Below are 25,020 nucleotides of genomic sequence, written 5' to 3' on the forward strand. Positions count from 1 at the left end.
CACACACACACACACACACACACACACACATATACACACACACAACAATGAACATCGTCTGATAAACTTAGGTAGGCAGAGTTGACGCGCCCCGGTTGAGCCAATATACCTGCAGGATATTGAATCCTACACAGTAAACACCATAAGGCCTACCAGTGTTGGCTGAGAGAGAGAGAGAGAGAGAGAGAGAGAGAGAGAGAGAGAGAGAGAGAGAGAGAGAGAGAGAGAGAGAGAGAGAGAGAGAGAGAGAGACCTACCTACCTACCTACCGACCTACCACTCAACTTCCATCCTTACCTGCTTACTTTCCAACTTGCGTAGTACATTCTTAGACCTAATTAATTTCCGACCTATCTACCTTACCTTACGCTTACATCTGCCCATCTAACTTTGCTCTTACTCCCTTGTGTATGTGTGTGTGTGTGTGTGTGTGTGTGTGTGTGTGTGTGTGTGTGTGCGTGTGTATGTGTGAGTGTGTGTGTGTGTGTGAGTGTGTGTGTGTCTGGCGGCGACGGTGAGGAGATGTGCATGCTTTCTTCATCCTGGGAGCCTCTAGGGGCGAGAATGCATCTGCAACATGTTGATGGATTGGTTAGATCAAGGCTTTCTTTTCCTTTACCTGTGTCTGTCCTGCGCCCTCATAATGTGTGTATTTTTAAGTGTCTGTGTGTCTGTCTTTCTCTTTTTTTTCTTTTTGTCTGTCTGCTTTCTCTCTCTCTCTCTCTCTCTCTCTCTCTCTCTCTCTCTCTCGCTCTCTCTCTCTCTCTCTCTCTCTCTCTCTCTCTCTCTCTCTCTCTCTCTCTCTCTCTCTCTCTCTCATCTTCTTGCTTCACTTTACATGTTCATTTCTTCCTCATCATCTCCCTCCCGCCGCCCCTCCTTCCCCTTCGCCTCCCGGTGCGTCTGCTTCTCGGTCACTAGGGGAGGACTCTTATATATCATTCCTTTTGGTTTGGTCTGCGCCACTGTGACCTCAAGCTTTCTTTTCTTTGTTATTTTCTCCCCTCCCTTTCCTGTACGTTGTGTCCGCCGTGCCGTGACCCAAGGAAAGACTGTCTCGTTATTTCTTATTCTCGACCTGCACCGCGTGACCTCCATTTTTGCCCCTTCATCTCTCTATGGTCAGTATTAGGTAGGAGGTGTTTCGCGAAAAAATGTACCACGCTCTTTGTATATATATGAAAGAGGCTGTCTGGCTCTCCTTGTTATATCTGGCTACTGCCCTTCTGAAGTTGTTAAATTTATACCCCTCCATCTCCTGCAGCCTCGCTTTAGTAGACGTAATAAAGCGTTTCAAGTGTTTCAAGTGTACAAGACCTTCTCTTTAATCTTATTCCAGATTTTGTCCACCTTTCTAATGCAAGAGCTAACTCGCACTTACACTCTTCCATTCCTTTCACTATTAAACTCTGGAACAATTTTGTTTATCTTTACTCTGAGAGATTTGTTGTAGTGCAGCTGTTATTTTTTTGTATATTTATTATATTATTATTATTATTATTATTATTATTATTATTATTATTATTATTATTATCATTATTAATATCATCTTATTGGCATTCCTCGTGTTCGTAGTGCCGCTCAGCCGTGAGAAGTTGATGCAGCACAGAGGTTGTCCTTACATCATAAAAAAAAACTCTTTTCCTTTCTCCTTTCTCCACACCACCTCCTCTTGCTCCTCCTCCTCCTCCTCCTCCTCCTCCTCCTCCTGCACTTGCAATATATAATTAAGCGCTTTACAAATAGCAACAAACTTCCCGATGCAAGCAGCAGGCCCTAACCTTTTCTTTCCTCCTCGGTAAACTTACACAAAACAAATGCATCCTCTTCCTCCTCCTGGTCGGCAGCGGAGGCAAGGTGGGCTGTGCTTGGTAAAGAACAGCGGCGCCGAGGAGCGAGTGGGCGGGTTAGTGGGCTGGTGGGACTGTCATGTTCTTTTGCTAAACTGAAACCTTCCGTCAGTCCGTGTGTTCTTGTGTAGCATCTTATAACCAATCCGAGCATCCTTTCCCTCCGTCCCGTTCACAACGCGAACCGCAAGCCTCCAAGGGCCTTGAGGAACAACTAGCGCTTAGTCCCTTGTCAGATTAAAAAAAAAAAAAAAAAGCGATAGGAATGAATTGGTCTCAAATAGAATGGTAAATAAATGGAAGAGACTCTTCTTGTAATCAGGTTGTTAGGGGGCTTTAAAAGATGATTAGACAAATTTATGGATGAGGATGATAGGTGGAAATAGGTAGATATGTTTTGATACAGGTACTGCCACCTGTGGGTTTGGCGGCTTCTTGCAGCTTCTCTTATTTTCTTGTGTTCTTGTCAGTAGCCACACTCTTTACAATGAACCTCGACGTGTGGCTGAATTAAGGGCGCGAAATAATCTCTCACTGCTCGCTAAAGAGTGTTTTGTGAGGTTTGTCTTGTGTATTTGGTTGATGTTGCTGAAACTTGGTGTTTGATATTAATGTCAGCTACAGCACAGTATAGGTAAATATGTAAACTTGTTTTATGCAGACTTTGCCACGTGTGAGCAAGATGGCTTCTTGTAGCTTTTCTTATTATGTTCTTGTGTTACTATACCAAATGACGGTGCGGACGTGAAAGTTTTCTCATTAAAAGTGTATATTTCAAGCCAATAATTGGTAAATTCACGTGAGATATCAATCAGGTAGTGTGCCGCTGCGTTTGGTGAGTTGCCCTGTAATTGATATCCATGGAGGGTGGGGGAGGGGGGGAGGCAGACAGGAAGTACTACGGACTCTCGCTGTGGAGGGATTTACCCTCCCCGTGGCACCGAGATCCGCCTGTCTCTTCTCCTTGACTGGAGCAAGATGAACCCTCCGCCTTGAGTTGCCTCGCGGGAGCAACGTTATTAGGCTAACTGATTACCACAAGACACATCAAGGCGCTCGTGTGTGTGTGTATGTGTGTGTGTGTGTGTGTGTGTGTGTGTAATTACTTGCCATAGTGTATTGCATGTACGTGTGTTTGCGTTACATTTCGTGCTCTCCTGCACTGCCGTGGTCGCCACACATGTAGCCGCGCTTTCCGTTGTATAATTGAATCCACGTTGTTGTGCCACAAGGTGCCAGTGGATGTAGCTGTGCTCCTCCTCGTCCACTCTGTGTACAATAAACAAATTATTTACTGGGAAAGGATGTGGCCAGGCATGCATCACGTGTATGAACATCATTCCTCAAAAATAAATCGTGGCAAGTATTCCAAACTTTCCACCTGCAACATCCAGCAGCGATGTTTGCTGGTGTGTGTTTAAAACGAAATGGATGAATCCTTTCCGTTACTGCTAATTGACGCAGGTGCTGTGGGACGCTATTCAGAGTGCTTCATTTTTACTCTTTCCTAGATTATTCCTTGTCTTTCATGCGTCCGTGTGACATGAATAGCAGAGTGACACGTGGTGGCCCAGTTCCGGGACGAGGACGAGGAGGATGAGAGGCAGTCGTTGCCGTGCAGGACTGGGTTTACTGTCGGCCAAACGAGGCAGGTGACGCAGGGCCTCTCTGTGCTACAACAAAGCCCACAGGACACACACACAAACACACACACTTCATTTGTTTGTCCTCGCGCACCAAACACGTATCATAAAAGTTAACCCTTTTAGGCATACTTTTTATAACGTTCTACGTGTGTATATGTGTGTGTGTGTGTGTGTGTGTGTGTGTGTGTGTGTGTGTGTGTGTGTGAGTGTGTGTGTGTGTGTGTTTTCATGTCTAGCCTCGTTAGTGTTTAGTGCCACGTCTGGATAAAGACCACACAGCACACATTGATATGAAAACTAAACAAAATTAAGACCTATGATAACGTGTAATGCGTCACAATATGAACTAAGAAAAAAAAATTTAGACAAACAAACCGGCGATACTTGATTAACCTTTTGGGGAGAAAACAGAGAAAAGTGCGTGGAGAGAGAGAGAGAGAGAGAGAGAGAGAGAGAGAGAGAGAGAGAGAGAGAGAGAGAGAGAGAGAGAGAGAGAGAGAGAGAGAGAGAGAGAGAGAGAAAGCGCCCTGGAAAGATTGGCTAGTTTAGTTTTTGAGGTGTGTTGACACTTCTCTCTTAGCCCTTCCATTGCTCTTTGGCATATCATTCTTTTCTTAACCACTGACCACTCTGGGGCATCTCTTGGTCTACAGTCGCCTCCAAGCATTACACTGATTAGAAATTACAAAATCTCATCGCCTTCCTTTCACCTGTGCCGCCCACAACTTTCATATTCTTTGACGTGATGTTTTTAAATAGATTATGAACACACACACACACACTCGCAGGAGGAGGTCGAGGTCATCATTCTTAAGTGAGTGATAATGTGCGCAAGTTGAAGAAGTTACGCAAAGTATTGTGGGAGCAGCAAAGTTTGAAGCCGTGGCGGGGGAGCAGGTGTGCTCTTTTACTTGAGTGGAGATGGAGGGGATGCATGGGAGCGGGTGGTTGGGGAGCGGATGCGTGGGAGGGGATGATTAAGGGCCGGGAATAGCAAGGAATGGGAGCGGGGGGAGGGGGGAAATCATTGGAAGGGGATAGCTGTTTTGACTGAAAATAAGGAAGGTAATGAGGCAGGAGACACACACTCGTTCATTGAGGGACATGGTACTCGAATCCATGGAGGAGAGGGACAACAGACCTAGTATTGTGAATAAGTGATAGAGTAATAGATACGCAGGTAGATAGATAGATAGATAGACAGATAGATAGATAGATTAATTGATTGATAGATTGATTAATAGATTAATTAATTGATAAATGGATAAATAGATTAATTGATCGACTGACAATTCAGCAACAACTTGGTCATATGGAGCTGCCTCACACACACACACACACACACACACACACACACACACACACACACACACACACACACACAGTTACAGCACACGAACACTCTCCCAAATAGAGAAAGAAGAGTCAACATTTTCGTATCAGGAAAGTTAAAAATGTGGTGGCCTTTACAAGACAAAATTTTATACCCCAGCTGGCCGCCTCACCTCGCTCGTGCTGGCTTTTCCCTGCAGCGAGTCCCCTCCCGAGCGGCGGCGGGTGCTGGTAAACAAGGAAATCCCCCATCACGTAAAGACTGCGGCGGATATCCCGGGGCGAGGCGTAAGGGCGTGGGGCGGCGGCAGGCAGGTCCGGGAGAGAGAGAAGGCTGGCTGGCTGCGGCACATTTTCACGTTCAGAGGCAAGGCGCCCCTCTCAGTGACTAGCGACCCGTGGCATCCAAGTCAATCTCACTGGAAAGAACCTTGGTCACTTAGCATTTTACAAACTTGGAGCAAATTTGAGGAAAAAATCAAGTGTTCTTCATTCACTTACCAACATCTTTTATCTCCTGTCTCTCTAGAATGCCAGAAAGTCTCCACTGTTCCCTTCCAAAATCTTCAAATCGCGATGAAACCCTGTCTCTGCACTGCCATTTAAAAACAAGTATCTCGAGTCGTGAGGCTGAGAAAGGACAGCAACTAAATGTGAATTCTTTCCTTGACTTTCACTGTCCTCGTGTTCGAGAGATGGAAATGGTTAACAAGACGGAAATAAACTTGATTATTGTGATTAGTCGACTACATGCATATAGTGAAACAAGAGTAGATAAAAATAGTGTAGCAGTGTAGCCTCGAAGTGCATACGTTTACTATTACTGATGTGGGAGTGCTGCTGCGCCTCAACCTGTTGCTTGGGATCCCCTCTTAGCGGTCCGGAACTTCCCTGTGTCTCGGGCTGCTCACTGGCTGCCGCACGACCTCCAGACCGAAGCCTCCAGTCCCACCCACCCTGTTGTGCAGCGTGGGTGGAGTGAAGGCTGGCGGAAGGGGGGGATAGAGAGAGAGAGAGAGAGAGAGAGAGTGTGTGTGTGTGTGTGTGTGTGTGTATGTGTGTGTGTGTTTGCTAATGCAGAATCATACATGCACAGTTTAATTCCAACCTTTCCCTTCCTCTCCGTTCCTGTGTCTGCAGTTTCCTTTCAGGCGTTCCCGTAATGTTGCGCTGGTGGGGAGTGTGTCTGTCTCTCTGGCCTTTCTCTCCCCCTCGTCGTCTGCCCTTCCCCTCGCCTGCTTCCCCTCGCCAGGTGCCTGGGGCTGTTATGCCTTCATCACGCCTCCTTTGTTTCCGCCGCCGGATCGTTGTTCTCGTGATGTTCATCCAAATATAACTTTCTTTAATCTACACAACTCGACGCTCGCTCTCTCCGTCGCCGCCGCCGCCACGTGTGTCCGTCCCAGTGTGTGTGGCCGATGTAATAATGAAAGTGTAGTTTTGTGATGTCTTAGATTCAGTGAAACACACACACGTACCCGCGCACGCACGCACACACACACACACACACACACACACACACACACACACACACACACACACACACACACACACACACACACACACACACACACACACACACACATGGAAGCAATAAACTCAATATTACCTGAAATCAAATCGTCATCATTCATGAAATATAGTCATGCATTACTTATATATTCTCTCTCTTTTCCCTTCCACAGGTGCACGAGAGCCCGCGGTGAGTAAAGAATCCTAGTGTGTATGGCTGGATGGCTGGCTGGCTGGATGGATGGAGTGTTGGGTGACTGACTGCCTGCCTGCCTGGCGAGGCACAGAAAAGGAGCGTGGTATCAGGTGGCAGGTAGGTACATGCACAGTGAGACGCGGCAGATTCACATTTCAGCGTCTCGTCTGCATGGCGTGTTTGATTTTGTTTTTTCCAATGGTCGAGTGTTCAGTGTAGGTGTGCGCTGCGCCTTGATACCCTTTTGGCTTTGCTGATGGAAAGATTGCTGTATATACTTAGATACAAACATTATTTTGTTGATAGATAATCGAGAATAAAGAGATGAAAAGATTAATAGAATAAACAGGTAGACATACATACATACATACATACATACATGCATACACAGACTGATAAATAGATATGGGTATACGTAGACCGATAGAATGAATAAAAAAAATTGATTGATTGATAATTATGAACATACACTGATAGATAGAGAGATAGATTGTTAGGTGGATATGTTCGTACGCTAATATAGAAACAGACAGACAAACAGACAAACAAACGAACAAAACAAACAAACAAACAAGCATAGATATTAGCATAAAGCTCTTCCATTCAGACACAAAACCAGGATCTGTGTCGGGAGTTCGTGTCGGTGTAGGGTGAATGGGAGGCCTGCATCAGAAGCCGCCCTTTGCTAAAACACAGAGGTGGCGAGGGACGGTGACGCGGCGGGAGTCCCTGGTTTGAGTGCTGCCTTACTCCCGTCAGACCACCACGATAGGGAAGGAGAGGTGGGGATTCTGTTTCGGGACAGCATTACCCTTCGCTTCGTATATGGTGGATGTGATGAGGTATATAGACTGTATGTGAGAGTAGATCGCTTTAATGAGAGAGAGGGAGGGAGAGAGGGAGAGAGAGAGTGAGTGAGTGGTGTATGTTTCTCGATCAGATTTAGTTTAGGTTCTTGCTGAAATCGTATCTGATTTTCGTGTTAGTAAGCTCAATGCAACGGTCCGAATCACGTGAACCATTCAGGTGAAAACGGATCTGCCTTGATGGAAAGGTTATACGGAATTCTGGTTCTCACTTCTTTACGTTCTTCCTTACCACAGCCTCCTCCTTCCGTTCCTGCTTGTCATGGCCTCGTCTCCCACACTCGTCACGGAGGACTTAAATTGAAGAAATGGCCAAACTTGAGAAGAGAAGATGACCAATTAAGTGAACTAAGCAGCTACTTGTTCTTACTTCTTTACACTCTCCCTTACATTGCCTCCCCACATTCCTGCCTACCACCTCCTCGTCTTTCACCATTGTCAGGTCGTATGACTTGAATTGAAGACCACATATTAAGACTTCAGAAGAGAAGGTCACCCAATAAAGTGAATCAAGCACTTCCTGGACTTAAATTGAAGACGAAATATTAAGACTTAAGGGGAAAAGATCGGTAGTCAAGTGACCTAAGCAGCTCTCTCCACACACACACACACACACACACACACACACACCCACACATTACAGAACATAACAAAGAAAATGGTCGTAATTGGAGTTTTCGAGGAGGAACTAATTTAGCGTACCATGCCTGGGGGAGGATGGGACGCTTGGGTCATCACTCTATAAAAAATCTAATGAAAAATATACCATCAACTTTTTACCTGAAGGCATCCCAGGCTGTGATTAGAAGATCAGACCAGGCCGTCCCCATCCCGGGCTCAGGGGTGCGGATGGGAGGCTGTGCCGGCAGGGAAGCAGAGAGTTTTTATATCCACGTGTTTCCTGGCGTGACGGAAGCTCGGATGTCGAAATGTTTTGATCTCTCATTAAGACCTTTTTTAAAGACTGTTATTTGGGTTCTCATGGGTGTTTTTCTTGCTGATGGTACGGAATCTTGGTTAAACTCGTATTTTCATGATTATTGGGGGTTCTTGGTGTTCTTTTTCCACTGATGGTGCAGTCTTAGATCGTCTCTTATTTCTAAGTGCTTTGTTCTCTCATTACAACTATTTTCAGAGACCAAAAAAGATGTTTATTCAGGTTCTCATGGCTGTGTTTCCCATTGATGCAGCAAAGTCCTTGTTAAACTATCACTAAAATCAAGGGAACATCCTAGGAAACCCGCAAAGGTTGACTGATGAGATTGTGTACTTACGTAGCGCTTCCCGTGAGGCGATGCGTGTTTGTGTGCCGCAAAACCTTCTCCAGCCGTACTGTAAATCAGTGAACGGGATGCTCTGGGATCTGTGTGACCGTCAGTGGCAATCCCATATATCAGCTGGCTCAGTGCTGGTGGGAGGACGTGGCACGCCGTACCAAACACCTGCGACTAATCTTGCTGTACCTTTGTGTGTGTGTGTGATTCATCTACGGTCGTCTGCTGGTCACCTAGCCAGCCGTTACCCTACGGAAAGATCGGTCACTATGAGCTCTGAGCTCAGAGCTCATAGTGACCGATCTTTGGGTAGGACTGGGACCACTGACACACCACACACCGGGACAGCGAGGTCACAACCCCTCGGGTTACATCCCGTACCTACTTGCTGCTAGGTGAACAGGGGCTCCGTGTGTGTGTGTGTGTGTGTGTGTGTGTGTGTGTGTGTGTGTGTGTGTGTGTGTGTGTGTGTGTGTGTGTCAACTCATTATTTGTTTCCAGTTATTTTATGAAGCTTTGTAGAATACATATTTAATAATTACATATATTTTGTTTGTCAGGTTATGTTCAAATGGTTATCTATTGTATTATGTGACGTATAGCTGTGGTCAATCTCTCTCTCTCTCTCTCTCTCTCTCTCTCTCTCTCTCTCTCTCTCTCTCTCTCTCTCTCTCTCTCTCTCTCTCTCTCTCTCTCTCTCTCTCTCTCTCTCTTTCTCTCTGTCTACTCGTATATGTGTGTACGGATGGATGTGTTTACCGTATAAATTTGGTACTTGTAGTGGTGGTTGGTATTACCAGCACTCACTACATAACACTTGACAGGTAGTTGTGGTGACAGCTGCACAATCTCGGTGGGCAGTTTTGTGTAGTGAACATGAAATGGCGAATAAGATACGAAAGTTTAGAAAGTTAAGAGGAGGCCAAACTTGACGGAATCTCAGTCTGATATTTGTTCTCTCCGTTCTTCCTTCCTTCCTTCCTTCCTTCCTTCCTTCCTTCCTTCCTTCCTTCCTTTCTTTCTTCTTTCTTTATTTTTCTTTTTCTTTATTTTTTTCGTTCGTTTTTTTCTTTTACTTTCTTTCGTTTTCTCTCTCTCTCTCTCTCTCTCTCTCTCTCTCTCTCTCTCTCTCTCTCTCTCTCTCTCTCTCTCTCTCTCTCTCTCTCTCTCTCTCTCCTCTCTCTTTCTCTCTATGTCTGTCTGTATCTATTTATCTATGTATCTGTTTATCTATCTATCTATCTATCTATCTATCTATCTATCCATCCATCCATCCATCCATCCATCTATCCATCTGCTTGTCTGTCTGCATAAGCTTTACCTTAAAATCTCAGTTCTTCAAAATGTTATCCTTCCGATAACTTATCTATGGCTTCAGTAATCGCCACTCACCTGAGGACTCGGAATCTTCATCACTCGCGCCCCAAATTCCGCCAGAGCCACTAACTACTCCACGTCAGCCCGTCTGCACTTCACCGCTTGCCCAGAGTGAAGGAGGGAAGGTCAGGCAGGAGGGAAGGAGGGAGGGCAGTGCGTCATGCAAATCGAGCCTCATCGGACCCAAGGAGAGAAAGGAAAGTTCCTCACCCAAAGTAAAATATTTCTTCATTTACCGACTACTTGAAATTTACTTTGCCGCTTCCAACTTGTCGCTCTGAGGATCCTTTTGAGGATGATGGCAGCGATCAGCGGCTTCATCAATCCCGCTGGCTACCGACCGCTCCGGGTCAATGCCAGGTCAACGTTCCTCTCAATACTCAGTAGCCTTTTTGACGTCGGCAAACCCCCTGCACTGCACTCACCCCACGGTCGTCACTCTCCTATTAGATTGCTTTTTTTATTTTTAAATTTGAACTATCCTATTTTTGTTATTTTTACCTTTCATTTTAACACTACCAGTATTTTCGTGTAATTTTATATTCCACCGCCATTTGACTTTGGTTGTTGCTGCGCCACGCGTGGAATCTTTAAATCCCTTCACTCTGCCACCGCACTGCTGTGTTAATGAAGCCTCACCCTACCAATTCTCACCACTCACACCCTACAACAAGATCCATTCTCTTATCCTCTGATCGCCTGGCTATTGTCTTTCATCTTGCCATCTTCCTCCGTCACCCTACAGTTATCACCCTATATACCTTCACCCTGCATACGACACCCTACCGTTTTCTGCTTTTGGTCACCCTGTTATAACTTACCTTCGCCCTATACCTATCATCCTATTATCCCATACCATCACACTACAGACGTCACCCTACCGTCACCCAGCAGCCTCCCTACTAGCACCCTAACCCGTCACCCTTCAGCCGTCACGCTAGTAATCGCTTGTAGGGGGGAAAAATCATGAGCGGACTGAAGCACGTGACTAAATTTAATTACTGGGAGGGACGCGATAATCAAATTGACCCGCTGAGAATATTTTTACGCCAGTGTCCCGTCAGTTCCCTCCCCCTCCACCCCATTAATAGCCCACCCATCCGCCCACCTGTCCTCTCGCCCGCCCAACAGTCCACGCATTCGCCCACCCTCTGTCCTCTCGCTCTTTCACTATTGCCACCCCCAACCAACCGCCCGTCCTGTTGCCCTCCTACACATCCCACCCAACCCTCCTTCCTCTCGCCCGCCCAACAGTCTACCCACACACCCGCCCGTCCACCAGCCAGTCCTTTCGGCAGCCACACCCACCCACTAGCCTGTCTTCTCCCTCGTCCACCATTCCACCCCGCCCGCCCGTCCTCTTGTCCGCCCTGCCGCTCTTAGGTCTTGCCTACCTGCTTATCCACTCATTGCCCTATCGTCCGCCTACCAACCAGTCTGTCCGCTCGTCCACTTCCCCGCCCACCCAGCCCACTAATCTACCTACCCTCTCTCCCGTCCACCACCTAGCCCGCCCGCTTTCTGGCACGCCCACCAGCCAACCCACCCACCCAGCACACCCACTCATTGCCCTCTCGCCCGCCCACCACCCAGGACACCCGCTCGTCCAACTGTTAGTAATTATCAAGGAACTTAAAATTTTTCCAATATACAGGACGCTGCCCTTAGCAAATGAAGAACAGAAAAAAGAAATTGTTGATGACGTAGATGATGATAGTAATTGAAATCTCAAAGTTTAAAACTGTATGGATAAAAATGAGAAAGGGAGAAAGAAAGAGTGAGAGAAAAAAAAATGTATCTTAAGAGTGGTGTTTTCACATTAAAGTTTATGCCTGGAAAAATCAGGTAGTTTATATTCACTAAGACGGAGAGAGAGAGAGGTTAAGTATTTCCCCCATCCTCCTCCTCCTCCTCCTCCTCCTCGCTATTCTTTCTTCCACCCCATCCCTTCCTCTTCACCATCCTTCTCACCTCCTCACCTCATCTCCCCGCTTCCTGCAATCCCTCCATCTCTCTCTTCGTCAGTTTTCGTCGCCAGTCTCCTGTCGCCCCAGCACGGTTTACAGTCATTTGGAACTGGTGCGGATGGCAATGAAATCGTCCCCAAAATGTCTCTAGACTCAGACGTCTGGACTACAATCTTTGTGAAGGCAGCATGTGGATCCACACACACCGATATAACATTTGCTAACCCATCCACTACTTACAAAACTACATCCACTCATCCACTCAACCATTCAACCACGCCCAATCCAACCATCCAACCAGTGACTCCCATCGATCCATCCATTCATCCAACCCGTCCACTCACACACTCACCTGCTACCTACCCATTAACCCACCCAGTCATCCAGCCGGCATTCACCCTCTCACCCACTTACCCCACCTGGCGCATCTACTCGTAACCCTCCCCCATCCACTTCTCAGCAACCCTTCCACTGCCCTCACACTCTCAGGCTGACAGCGGGGCGGCCAAGGCATGTGTCCCTTGAATTCAAGTTTTGCCCTCATTTGCGTAGGTTTGAGCCGCTGCAGGGGTCGACAGCTCCACGTGTTCCCGGCACAAGCAAAGCAATTTACCCTGAAGACGAGGAGGGCGCCGAGCTGTCTGGGGCGCGCGGGGTTGGGTTCCCTTGATCACTGCTCTAAGTAGTCGATTATCAGTCAATAGTTGATTATTCGAGTCATTTCTTTCAAGTGAGATTCCAGTTTTATGAGACGAGTTTTTATTTTTATGGTGCTTTAATTTTCATAGACTCAGGGAATGATGCCAGGCTCACCCGCCCGAGGAGTGCACTTGATGGCTGGCTGAGTTATGTCAGCAATACGTAATTGGGTGTCAGGGGCGTAACTTCACACTAAGAAATGTGTGTGTGTGTGTGTGTGTGTGTGTGTGTGTGTGTGTGTGTGTGTCATTAAGGCTGAAGTGTTTATTTCGTTTGAGGGAAGAAACTATTAACTATCGCGCATGCAAGGGGCGGGGCTTGTCCATTTAGTCAATATGAACAGACTAGGTAATATCGAACCAAATGATCTATCATAAAGTCAGCTTGTGGAGATCGCGATCTCGTCCTCCTTTCCTCCTGACACACTCACCAGATAGTCTTTCTTGTCGTAAGTGAAACGTTTTCGTGGCTTCAGTCTTTCTCTTGGTGGCTTCTTTCATTCCTTTCTGAACTAGACGCGTAGCTCTTCCCATTTACTGACATTCACCCACCCAACCACTCACAATGGGAGGATGGGTGTGGGTGAGTGGATGGGTGGGTGGAAGCTGGGTGGGTGAACGTTATTTTGGTGTGGATAGATTGACACGCTCCCTTTTCTGAACCAGTAGTCAAGAAATCTGAGTCTAGAGACACTTTGAGGACCAAGAGATCTGAGTATTAAGTCATCTGTAGACCAAACATCCTGAGGTCTCTCTCTCTCTCTCTCTCTCTCTCTCTCTCTCTCTCTCTCTCTCTCTCTCTCTCTCTCTCTCTCTCTCTCTCTCTCTCTCTCTCTCTCTCTCTCTCTCTCTCTCTCTCTCTCTCGAATGCATCGGCTCTTGCCTCTTTTTTCCTTCTCCCTCTCCTTACCTCCCTCCCTCCCTCCCTTCCTCCCTCCCGCTCACTCTCTCCTCCCAATCCATTCATCATCTAATCAATATTCCACGTCTGTGATCCAGTGTATTTATGTTAAGCTGATTATGTTTTCCCTTATTTATCCTACATTTCCTCGCTTCCCAGGACGAACTCGGCAAGGCGCAGCGCAGACGCAAAGAGATAAAGGAATATTTCATCTGTCTTTCAGTGTCTTGAGAAAGGGAGAGAGAGAGAGAGAGAGAGAGAGAGAGAGAGAGAAGGAGAGAGAAGAGAGAGAGAGAGATAGAGAGGAGAGAGAGAGAGAGAAAATCAGTTCCGAGAGTGTGTGTGGTGTGTGTGTGTGTGTGTGTGCGTGTGGTGTAGGATGGGTCTGGGAGCGTGCATTGCAAGACCTCACTTTTAGTCCTGCCGTTCCTCCCCTCGTAAACCAGGCCGCGATGGGGACAAATCCACGTATTCTCGCCTAGTAAAGCAGCCTTCTTGTCTCTTATCTTTTTGTTCCAGTGGCGGTGTTGTGTTGTCATGGGAAGGCAGTAATGAACACAAAGAAAGGACAAACCTCAGCACAAGCGAAATGTATGAGTACTTTAACACACACACACACACACACACACACACGAGAGAGAGAGAGAGAGAGAGAGAGAGAGAGAGAGAGAGAGAGAGAGAGAGAGAGAGAGGATGAGAGAGAGAGAGAGGAGAGAGAGAAACACATTTCCATCTTCACGCTCAGCATATCCCATTCTTCGCCCTCCTTTTATATTTATTCATTCCATTAATTTCTTTATTTATTTTTTCCTACCAACACTCTTCAATGCTCATTTCCTCACCTTTCCGATGCAGCTCCCCTTTCTTATTTGCGCAGCAGGAGACAGACAGAAGGACGAGAAAAGCTAAAATGGAATGAAAAATATAAGAAAAAAAGAAAGTATAGAACCTTGCCAAAACGTCGCTCAGTTAAGGGGAAAGGAAGGGTCAAGTTTAGCTTCCGAAAGGTGACTTGATACGCGTTTGTTCAAGTTTTAGAAGTCAGCGCGCCACTCAGTGAGATGAACGATGTTTTCAGAGACACCTGTTTCTCACACACTCTTTTAGAACTTATTGCCTAATTTTCACTTTCTCTCTTAACGGGTATTTCACTTTTACTTGTGTGTGTGTGTGTGTGTGTGTGTGAGAGAGAGAGAGAGAGAGAGAGAGAGAGAGAGAGAGGAGAGAGAGAGAGAGAGAGAGAGAGAGAGGAGATGAGAGAAGAGAGAGAGAGACGCGCTAAGTGGAGGTGTTGCCAGACAAGGCTTATTAACTTGGGTGCTCAGGAGATGGGCGGCCGGATATTTGGTGTGGCCCAAGATTAAACGACTGTTATTGGTCAGCTCTGCCGCGGGTCTCTCTCTCTCTCTCTCTCTCTCTCTCTCTCTCTCTCTCTCTCTCTCTCTCTCTCTCTCTCTCTCTCTCTCTCTCTCTTTCGTGTGATGATAAAAAGGGGCTGATTTTATTATATAGAAAGTGACAAGATGCTGAGTCGGTGGATGTAGTGATTGTGACAGGAGTTAAATAGCAATGGTGAGTGTGAATTGACTGTGGTTGTCGGAAAATGGTGATTTTGGGTAGTGTAGTGAGAATGTAGTGGAATTCTCTGGATATTGTGAAGATAGTAATTGTAAAACTCTGCACTTTGAGATAATTGTGATCGTGAGAAGATGGTGACTGTGAAGTGATGCTGCGATGGTGGTGAACGGGAGATTTTGAAAACAAGTGGCGTATCGTTTGTACGACTAATTACAGCTAGACAAATTTCCTTCCCCAAACAACAATGTGATACTTTGTTTTGACAAGTGCGTGGACGTTGTTTTCAATTCCCGGTAACGCGACACAGCTCAAGTGAACCGTGTGTGTGTAGAAGCAAAGAATAACATTAGAATATCAACAATGAATTCGTGCTCACTGTGAGAGGGATGACTATTTGTTCAAGGCATCGCGCAGGTCACGTGTGTTTTGTCAGCGAGGGGTGGGGGGAGGGATGGATGGGGGTCTGAAGTAAGTATGTGTGTGTGTGTGTGTGTGTGTGTGTGTGTGGGTGTGTGTGTGTGTGGGTGGGGTCCACTCATTATCAGACCCGGTGAACATAGGCTCGTGGCGACACTGTCAAGGTCTCACTTCTTCTTCGCCACCAAGTAACACATGCCATTGTTTTTTGCATATTATTATATTTTTTTTTTTACCGTAGTGCCGTTTACTTGTTGCTCTGAATTGCTGTGTTCACCTGAACTGGGAATCTTGAGCCTCCCAGGTGGTACATTCCAGAACACGAGCAGTTTATTTTCAATTTTCTAGGAATATTTGTTCGCGAGATGAAATTTGTCCGGTTGGTTTAGTTGACATGCAGCCATTCAGCGGTGGAGACATGTGGTGGCGGTGGCGTGGAGGATGCGTGGAGGAGGAGGAGGAGGAGGAGGAGGAGGGAGGAGGAGGGAAGAGGCTTGCTTATTGTCCTCGTGTGTGTGTGTGTGTGTGTGTGTGTGTGTGTGTGTGTGTGTGTGTGTGTGTGTGTGTGTGTGTGTTTGTCATGAATCAGTAGACAGATTAAACGCATCACCGCACGGTCCGCCGACGTGTCCCTTACAGAGGTGTCTGAAATCATCAAACTGACAGCACGCGTGGTAACGAGATTGAGAGCAGCTGGCTTCTGTCTTAATAAAGTGAGGTAGAGAACCGCTCAATCACACACACACACACACCACACACACACACACACACCACACACACACACACACACACACACACACACACACACACACACACACACACACACACACACACACACACACACACACACGAGCAAACAATAGTGCGTGTCCGTCCTTGCCGTGGGTGACTTTCGGTCTGGGGGGGCGAGCCTCGGCACGGCGGCACACCGCACCTCGACACTTGATACATCTGGTCGCCGGCGGGAGGTGACGCAGCGAGAGACGGGCTGCGGTGAAACGGCGGGCGAGGCGTTTAAGTTGGGATGTGACAGGTGGGTGTAGGGACAAGGATGGAGACGGGGCCGTATTTCAGGCCTGGAAGTGTGTTCCTGAAGATTGCCTCCTGCTGTCTAGCGCATTTCCTTCTTCATAGGCGGTAGGAATTACTTCCGCCGCACGAATCACTAGCGTTGCTTTGACTGTAGTCAGTACATGGCGATACACCAGGACAGTGCTTTATTCTTGACTGAAAAGCGACATCTGATTGGTGGAGTGACTTCTTTTTTTGTCGAATTGCCATTACGAAATAATAAGTGACTGTCTGGGAATAATCATCATCTTCAGGGAGTATAAGGAGCTTTGTCAAAGTTTTCTTTTGTATAGCATTGGTGAGGTTGGCTTCCCTCGCCCTAAGCTTCTCAAAGGTGTCCCCCAGAAAGGCGCTCTCCACGCAGCCACCACCCCGTCGTGTTACGTAAGCTGTTTTTCTTATTGGTTCAGTTTTTGAGGAAAGTAAATTAAGCCTGTGACGGAGCGTTAATGGTGAGGTGACAGCCGCCTTCAGAGTACTGCTTCCCTGCCCCACAAGTCCTCTTCGTCTCAGGTTCCAGGTCAGGACTCTGGAGAAAGTATAAATTTAAATTTTGGTTATGACAAGGCATTGTGAAACCAACTGTGTGATCAGGCTGGCATAAGAGAAACAGGGCATGTCAAACATCTGTCTCCTTTCAATGTGACGGATACTCGAGACGCCGTCTCCAAGACTCCTGCCTCAGTGGTCAACGTCCCGCCCCACCACCATCCGTCCACTGCAGGGGAGGCTGCGGCGCGGGTCTGCGGGACGGACGTTCCATCCATCACAGTAATTACTTAACACCAACATTTGTCACAGGAACCAGCTCGAGCAGCGGCCGTGTACACATCGTTTTCACTACGGCCGCTCGCCACCCATCGCCATGTCGTGTTCTCAGTGCCTAGCAGAATTGTCACTGGTGCCATTATTGCCAAATACTTATCCATCGGGAACAGCGAGTTCGATCTCGTCACTCTTCCTCAGGTGTGGAGTGTGAACGACCCACGCAGGCCGTGTGTCAACGTAACACTGGCCGAATCCTTAGTGCTACAACCACCTGCTCCCTCTGCTCAGCCCCGGCAAATAAGGAGCCACTGCAGTGAGTCACACGCTTCACACTTAGTTAGGCCTGTGAATGTATGTCCTCCTCGACAAATGATGACACACGAGGTCCTGCCTCACAAAGAGACGGTTTAGGGCGCCTCACTCCTGAGGGTTCTCTAGTGTTTGGAAGGAACAGGGAAAATGGGTGGTCTGTATTTCAAAATTCTTTCACTGCCTCTTAATTTGTACACACACCTATATACGAGTATATGAGTACATATATAAATACTGATCTACATATAGACACACAGGCAGGGGGACAAATGTGCACAAACACACACACACACACACACACACACACACACACACACACACACACACACACACACACACACACACACACACACACACTTCCTCTCGTCGTCTCTTCTTGCTCTCTTTCTCCCCAGCATCACAAGGGAACAGGTCCTCTCTCTTCTCTTCCGTAATTTGATTAAGCGCTCCATTTGCTCTTTTCCTGTAAGATTTCAAAAACTCGCTGGTTGTGGTAACTTTCCTTGCCTCTTGACCTTCGCTTCATACTTTTTATCTATTTTTTTTCCTTTACTTCTCTGCAGCCAACCCTTACATATTCTTTTTCATTAGTCAAGTTTTCAGAATCTGTCTTGCTTGCTTGCTTACTTGCTGGCCGGCCAGCCGTAGCCGGCTGGCTACGTGGCTGCATGGTTAGCTGCATGGCTTACCGGCTCGCTGGGTGGCTGGTTGGCTGATTGGCTATATGATTAGTTAACTGGGTGATTTTGTGGCTGTGTGTATGACTGGTCAGCTGAGTGGCTGATTAACTACATGGCTGGTTGACTGGCTGGCTGTCTGAGTGTTTGGCTGAATGGCTGGTTGGCTGGGTGGTTGTCTGGCTGGGTGACTGGGTAATTGAAGTGAGTGCAGGTGGCGGGGCTGGCGCGGACAGAAGCAGCTCATCATGGCTTCCCGTTTCCATCATTAACTCGGCGTGCAGGAAACTTGTAAAAGCTCCAGTCACTGCTGATGACGCAAAGTTCCTGCCTCACAGTAACATTAGCAGTCCCTGAGAGGTGGCCGGGCAGCCGCAGCACCACGGTGAGCGACAGAGACACCACCCAGGAAGGATAGCTAAGGGAAGGTTGCCTTTCAGTAATTATGTGGGTCTGCGAGGATCATGGAGAGGGGAGAGGTAGGGGCGAGGACATCGCCTAAGTTGTCCCCACATTCACGTAACGCACGGCACGCCAGTACCAAGTTCTTTTACTCTCTTTAAGTTAGTATAAGATTTGAGAGAGAGAGAGAGAGAGAGAGAGAGAGAGAGAGAGAGAGAGAGAGAGAGAGAGAGAGAGAGAGAGAGAGAGAGAGAGAGAGAGAGAGAGAGAGAGAGAGAGAGAGAGAGAGAGAGAGAGAGAGAGAGAGAGAGAGAGAGAGGGGGGGGAGAATGCAACCGTGTTACTTTTGAGAGATAAAGACAAAAGACAATTCCATATTCATTAAGGACGTTTGAGGCGACCTGAGACGCACCCTTTGAAGAAACTAAATGTTTAGGAGGAAGATGAAGCAAAGAAGGCTCGCACCATCCCCGCCTCCTTTCTTTTTATCTCTTTCCTTTCTCTGCGTTCTTTTCCGCCTCCCTGCTGCCCTTGGTCATAAAGAGACCAGTTGGGCCCCGCGGTGCCGGGGACCTAATTGACACTTTTACCTTTGTACGCTGACAACGGCCGGATGAGGGACGGAGGCGTGGGAGGAAAGGGTGAGGGTGCTGGAGACCGCGGCGGGGGAGTGGGCCATCTGTATAAAGAGAATGTGTTCTAACAATAATGTACCTGGACTGAGATACCGCGTGGAACTGTGAAATGATAAAAATAAGTAAATAAAAATAAGTAAATAAATAAATTCCAGCCGACCGCATCCCTACCACTCTGAAGGAGGTGGTTAGAGTTGCGGGAGTTGTCAGGACGAAGTAAGACTGAGAAAGAAATCAACGCATTATCTGTAGCAGTGATGTCTGTGTGTGTGTGTGTGTGTGTGTGTGTGTGTGTGTGTGTGTGTGTGTGTGTGTGTGTGTGTGTGTGTGTGTGTGTGTGTGTGTGTGTGTGTGTGTGTGTGTGTGTGTGTGTGTGTATACGCGCGCGCGCGCGCACGCGCAAGTGGAGAGTGATGTATTACATGAGAGAGAGAGATAGAGAGGTGTGTTACATGAGAGAGAGAGAGAGAGAGAGAGAGAGAGAGAGAGAGAGAGAGAGAGAGAGAGAGAGAGAGAGAGAGAGAGAGAGAGAGAGAGAGAGAGAGCAGGTCAGTGTGATGACAAACATATACATATGTGAGTGAGCATCACAAGTTTGCGAACAACTCACAAATAGATACATGAGTGAGTGAGTGAGTGAGTGAGTGAGTGAGTGAGTGAGTGGATAGTAGAACAAGTCAATCTGTTCTGTCAAGTTAATGAGTAAAAATGAAGAGAACGGGAGTATATTTACCAGTGTCACCGAGTCTGCGGGTGAATGAGTGAATGAGTGATTGAGTAAGTGAATGAGTGAAAGAGAGATGAATGAATGAATAAGGCGCAGTGATGCAGCGTGCACGTGTCGGCAGCCCTTGGAGGATCCCTGAGTCTGAAAGCTTTCCACTGTTCCAAAATTTCAAACTCTTTCCTTCTTTGCTTAACTCTCAGGATCCTTTTTTCCCGCCGCCTCCCCGGGCCGCCATTTGTGTCTCCAGGCCGATAAATTATAGGCGATCGGCTCCCTTAGCGCCGCCTGCGAGAGGAAGGGAGATGAGTGTCTCGTTGCACCACTTGTTCTCCGCCTCCTGTTCCATCTCAAAAGCACCTTGGGCTCTCTCTCTCTCTCTCTCTCTCTCTCTCTCTCTCTCTCTCTCTCTCTCTCTCTCTCTCTCTCTCTCTCTCTCTCTCTCTCTCTCTCTCTCTCTCTCTCTCTCTCTCTCTCTCTCTCTCTCTCTCTCTCTCTCTCTCTCTCTCTCTCTCTCTCTCTCTCTCTCTCTCTCTCTCTCTCTGTGTGTGTGTGTGTGTGTGTGTGTGTGTGTGTGTGTGTGTGTGTGTGTGTGTGTGTGTGTGTGTGTATCCATTCAGTTCATATATTAATCTATTTCGCATGCATTATAAGAAATGAGAGTGCGGTATCAACGATATCAGCAGCAGCAAAAGAGTAATAGTAAGTAATAGTAGTAGTAGTAGTAGTAGTAGTAGTAATAGTAATAGTAGTAGTAGTAGTAGTAGTAGTAGTAGTAGTAGTAGTAGTAGTAGTAGTAGCAGCAGCAGTAGTAACCTCGATAAACTCGACTATTTACCACCAAGTAGAGTTGGTTTCTCAGAGAAGGTTTGCTGTGAGTGTTCTTTCAGAATACCCCAGACGAGACACAGTAGAATTGGTTCAAACAGCAGAATAGAAGCCGACGATCCCATGCATCTATAATGGAGCACATCGGCAAAACTCACCTTTTTAGTACCACCACCAAGTAACTCAACTTCCTCGCCACTCCAGCTTTAATTAAGACTCGTAAATATTTGACTCGCACAGTTTGGGCCGCGACGCCGCTCCCCTTCCGTGTGGTGGTGGTGGTGGAGTTCGCTTCCCTCTGTCTTATCCTAGCTTACATGTACACAGTTTAAGCCTTGGTCTTCTGGCTTACTTAATATTTTCAGCCACTCTTTCTATATTTGTATTTTTTTCCCTATACTACTTATTTTAGGTTGCGTTCTCTTGTCATTTTCTTCCATATTTTTACTCAGTTTTGTTACCTCTTGCATTTTTTTCCTTTGACTTAAGTGTTGTATTTTTTTTTAAGTGGTACTTCAGTTTATATACATATATACTCTCATATACTCTCTCTCTCTCTCTCTCTCTCTCTCTCTCTCTCTCTCTCTCTCTCTCTCTCTCTCTCTCTCTCTCTCTCTCTCTCTCTCTCTCTCTCTCTCTCTCTCTCTCTCTCTCTCTCTCTCTCTCTCTCTCTCTCTCTCTCTCTCTCCTCCTTTCCTGGGGTTGACGGAACATTTTTGTCGTATGAACCTCAGACGAAAGCGAAACGAGGGCTGGGAAAGTAGAAAAATAGAAAAGAGGTACAAAGGAAGGGACGAACAATTAAAGGGAGGAGTAAAACAGGCTGCTTCTGGAAATACTCACCTGAAAACACCGAGTGGCAAGTGGCGGAAATCTTGATAAAGCCTTTCCTTCTTCCTCCTCCTCCTCTTCTTCTTCGTCTTCGTCTTGTCTTCGTCTTCTTTTCTTTTTGTTTTTCTTTTCTTTCTTCATCTTTTTCTTTTTCACTTTTCTGCTCCTCCTCCTCCTCCTCCTCTTCCTTCCACCGTCTATACTACTCTGTTTCTCTCATTGTATGCTACAGTCAACAAACACATCCCTATAAGGACCAACAGTTCTGCTGCTGCTTGTTCTTCCTTTGTGTTTTCTCCTACCTTTTCCTCCCCGTCACCTTACATTTCCCTCCCCACACCCCATGAAAATCTCTTGCGCATTTCACCATCATGAGGGCACGTCGAGTCAACGGGAACCCCGAGAACAGAGAGGAATTTTATAAGATTTTTTTTTTTTGTTCGCACACTTCTACCGTATGTTGGTAAAGAAAAATTAAGAAAGGCGGTAGTGACTCGCTCATTTTTTCATTTGAGCATTAAACTTTTAACTTTTATCTTACCATCTTTTTATTCTGCCTGCCATCGCTCCACTCTAACTTTGGCTCTCTCTCTCTCTCTCTCTCTCTCTCTCTCTCTCTCTCTCTCTCTCTCTCTCTCTCTCTCTCTCTCTCTCTCTCTCTCTCTCTCTCTCTCTCTCTCTCTCTGTCTGACTGCAAAGGTGTTACTCAAAAAAAAAAAAAAACATCTGCGCCACCACTAGAGTACGAGTAGTTAACCCTTTAAGCCAGTATTTTCCAACCTGGTGGAATCTCCCCCTCCTATGGGAAATTTTAGGATTCCAGACAGAAAATCTATTCAGGAAAATAAAAAAATGACTAGCTATTGGCAGACAGAAAAAAAAATCTCATATAATGTGGCAGTTGAATTTTCTTCAAGTACTATATACAAATACAAATCAAAAGTTAGGCTACGATTGCCTTTAGTAGTGACTAGGGATGATAATTTTGGTCGAAACCTCGTAATTTTGTGGTCATAGGAGGAGGAGGAGGAGGAGGAGGAGGAGGAGGAGAAGAAGAAGAAGAAGAAGAGGAGGAGGAGGAAGAGGAGGAGGAACAGGAAGAGGAAGAGAAAGAAGAGAGGACAACTCGGTTTGGTTTGAGTGGACAGGCTTCGAGAGCGGCACGTGCCGGAATAAGTCTACGGCGTTTGCACCCCAGGTTTCACTTCCTCGCGCCGCATCTTTGTTTTATGTCGGAGTACCTTAACACGCTGTATATTTATCAACAGGAATTTTTCTTGGTATTTTATCATACTTAGTGTTTTTATTTAATGCTTGATATTATATATATGTTAATGTTATGAATATTTAATGAGAGATGTTATATTTTTTTTCCCACAGATTGTTCGCTGATACCAACACGAAGGTATGTGAATTTGGTAAATTATTTTGTAACTACAATTTTCCCTAAGCTACCAATTACTTTATTCCATGATGCATGTCGCTGCCAGCAGGGCCCGCCTGTTTGTTTATTTGATTTTATTATTACTATTTTTTTTTAATTAAACGCGTAAGATAGTGGGAGGAAATCAGAAATCGAACACACGCGGCGGAAAAATAGGAATATGAAAAATTGTTTTATGGAGAAGGAAGAAGATTATATCGGGGTATTAATACAGCGTTCCATCAATGTAGTGCAGCATGAATGTATTTATGTAAAGGAGTACATTAGTATTTGTATGGTGCTGTCGACTATCCTTGTGGCAGACGATTCTCACTGTCCGCTGCCTGATGCTCGGAAGTGCAAGTCTGGCCCGCATTGAAATACCACGCGGAATCATCATTTACTTACAATACTAACTTACTTACAGTTATTGGCTTTGCTGCTCAGGAACCGTGGAGATTCGCGGCTCTCTAACCACATCCGCCGCCTACCAAGTGTGCTTCAGACTTCCATTGCTGTGTCGTCTCCCGCTTATTGTATATTTTGATCACGAGGTTCACTTGAATAACAGAGGATAAACGAAGGTAATTATAGACCGGAGAGACAGTCTTGGGTAATGAGACCGTGATGCACGAGTCAGTGGAGGCATTTGTGTTTTGTCCCACCTGACGGTTTTTCAGTGCCGGCATGTCTTCCCCTGGCCTAGCCTGAAAAATAAGCTGATTAAGTTATTATCAAGGAGGTCGACAGAGTACGGGACTTTGCCGAAGGTTATCAATCTAACATTACTTCTTCTGGTCGTGTAAGCTGTGTGCGTGCGTCCGTCCGTCCGTGTGTGTGTGTGTGTGTGTGTGTACGAGTATGTGTGTGTGTGTGTGTGTGTGTGTGTGTGTGTGTGTGTGTGTGTGTGTGTGTGTGTGTGTGCGTGCGTGTAGGTGAATAAGTTTATGAATAAGCAAATGAATAAATAAATTAATTAATTAATATATAATCAAATAAATAAATAGATGATGAATAATATATATATATATATATATATATATATATATATATATATATATATATATATATATATATATATATATATATATATATATATATATATATATATAATGAATGAGTGAGTATTGCTATAGTCACGACAAGAAAGTCAGTGACAGTGAGGACCAAGCCTTTTAATCTCCGTCGATCCATTTCGCTGGCGTCACTTTCCTACTTACCCCTAAAAAAAAAAAAAAAAATGCAATTAATAACGCGTCCCCACGCCGCCCTCTACTCTACGCTGACAGGCAGACGGACGTGTATGACCTCCACTGCATCAACTTGAGCGCTTATCACCACGAGCGCCTGCCTTTTATTAAGCCGGGGCGAGGGTTCGGTACCCAGTGAAATTTATTTGTGTATCGTCTGGGCCCCGCCCCCGCTACTCTTGTCTAATGAGGTGCTGGACTTGAGTGGCCAAACAGCGATTACCACAGCCACACGATAAGCCGCGATAACACCGGGAAAAGTGTGTGTGTGTGTGTGTGTGTATGTGTGTGGAATTTGGGGCATAAAGATGGGTGTGTGCGATGAAGGCGTGCGTGTGGATGTGTGGATATATACATATGTATAATTATGTACATATATATAATTTATCATACAAGTATATACATCCGGAAAGAGAGAGAGAGAGAGAGAGAGAGAGAGAGAGAGAGAGAGAGAGAGAGAGAGAGAGAGAGAGAGAGAGAGAGAG

General features: G+C 46.2%; 1 protein-coding gene across 1 annotated transcript in view; it reads left to right on the forward strand.

Moving 5' to 3' along the window:
- The window catches only part of LOC135103359 (uncharacterized), a 66,680-nt gene that overhangs the window by 6,132 nt on the left and 35,528 nt on the right, over positions 1-25,020 (forward strand). The window contains exons 2-3 of the mRNA XM_064009427.1: positions 6,514-6,530; positions 23,243-23,267. The gene's annotated coding sequence lies outside the window, so the exon portion shown is untranslated. The remainder of the gene's footprint in view (positions 1-6,513; positions 6,531-23,242; positions 23,268-25,020) is intronic.

Source organism: Scylla paramamosain, chromosome 9 (genome assembly GCF_035594125.1).
Source record: "Scylla paramamosain isolate STU-SP2022 chromosome 9, ASM3559412v1, whole genome shotgun sequence".
Classification (NCBI taxonomy): domain Eukaryota; kingdom Metazoa; phylum Arthropoda; class Malacostraca; order Decapoda; family Portunidae; genus Scylla; species Scylla paramamosain.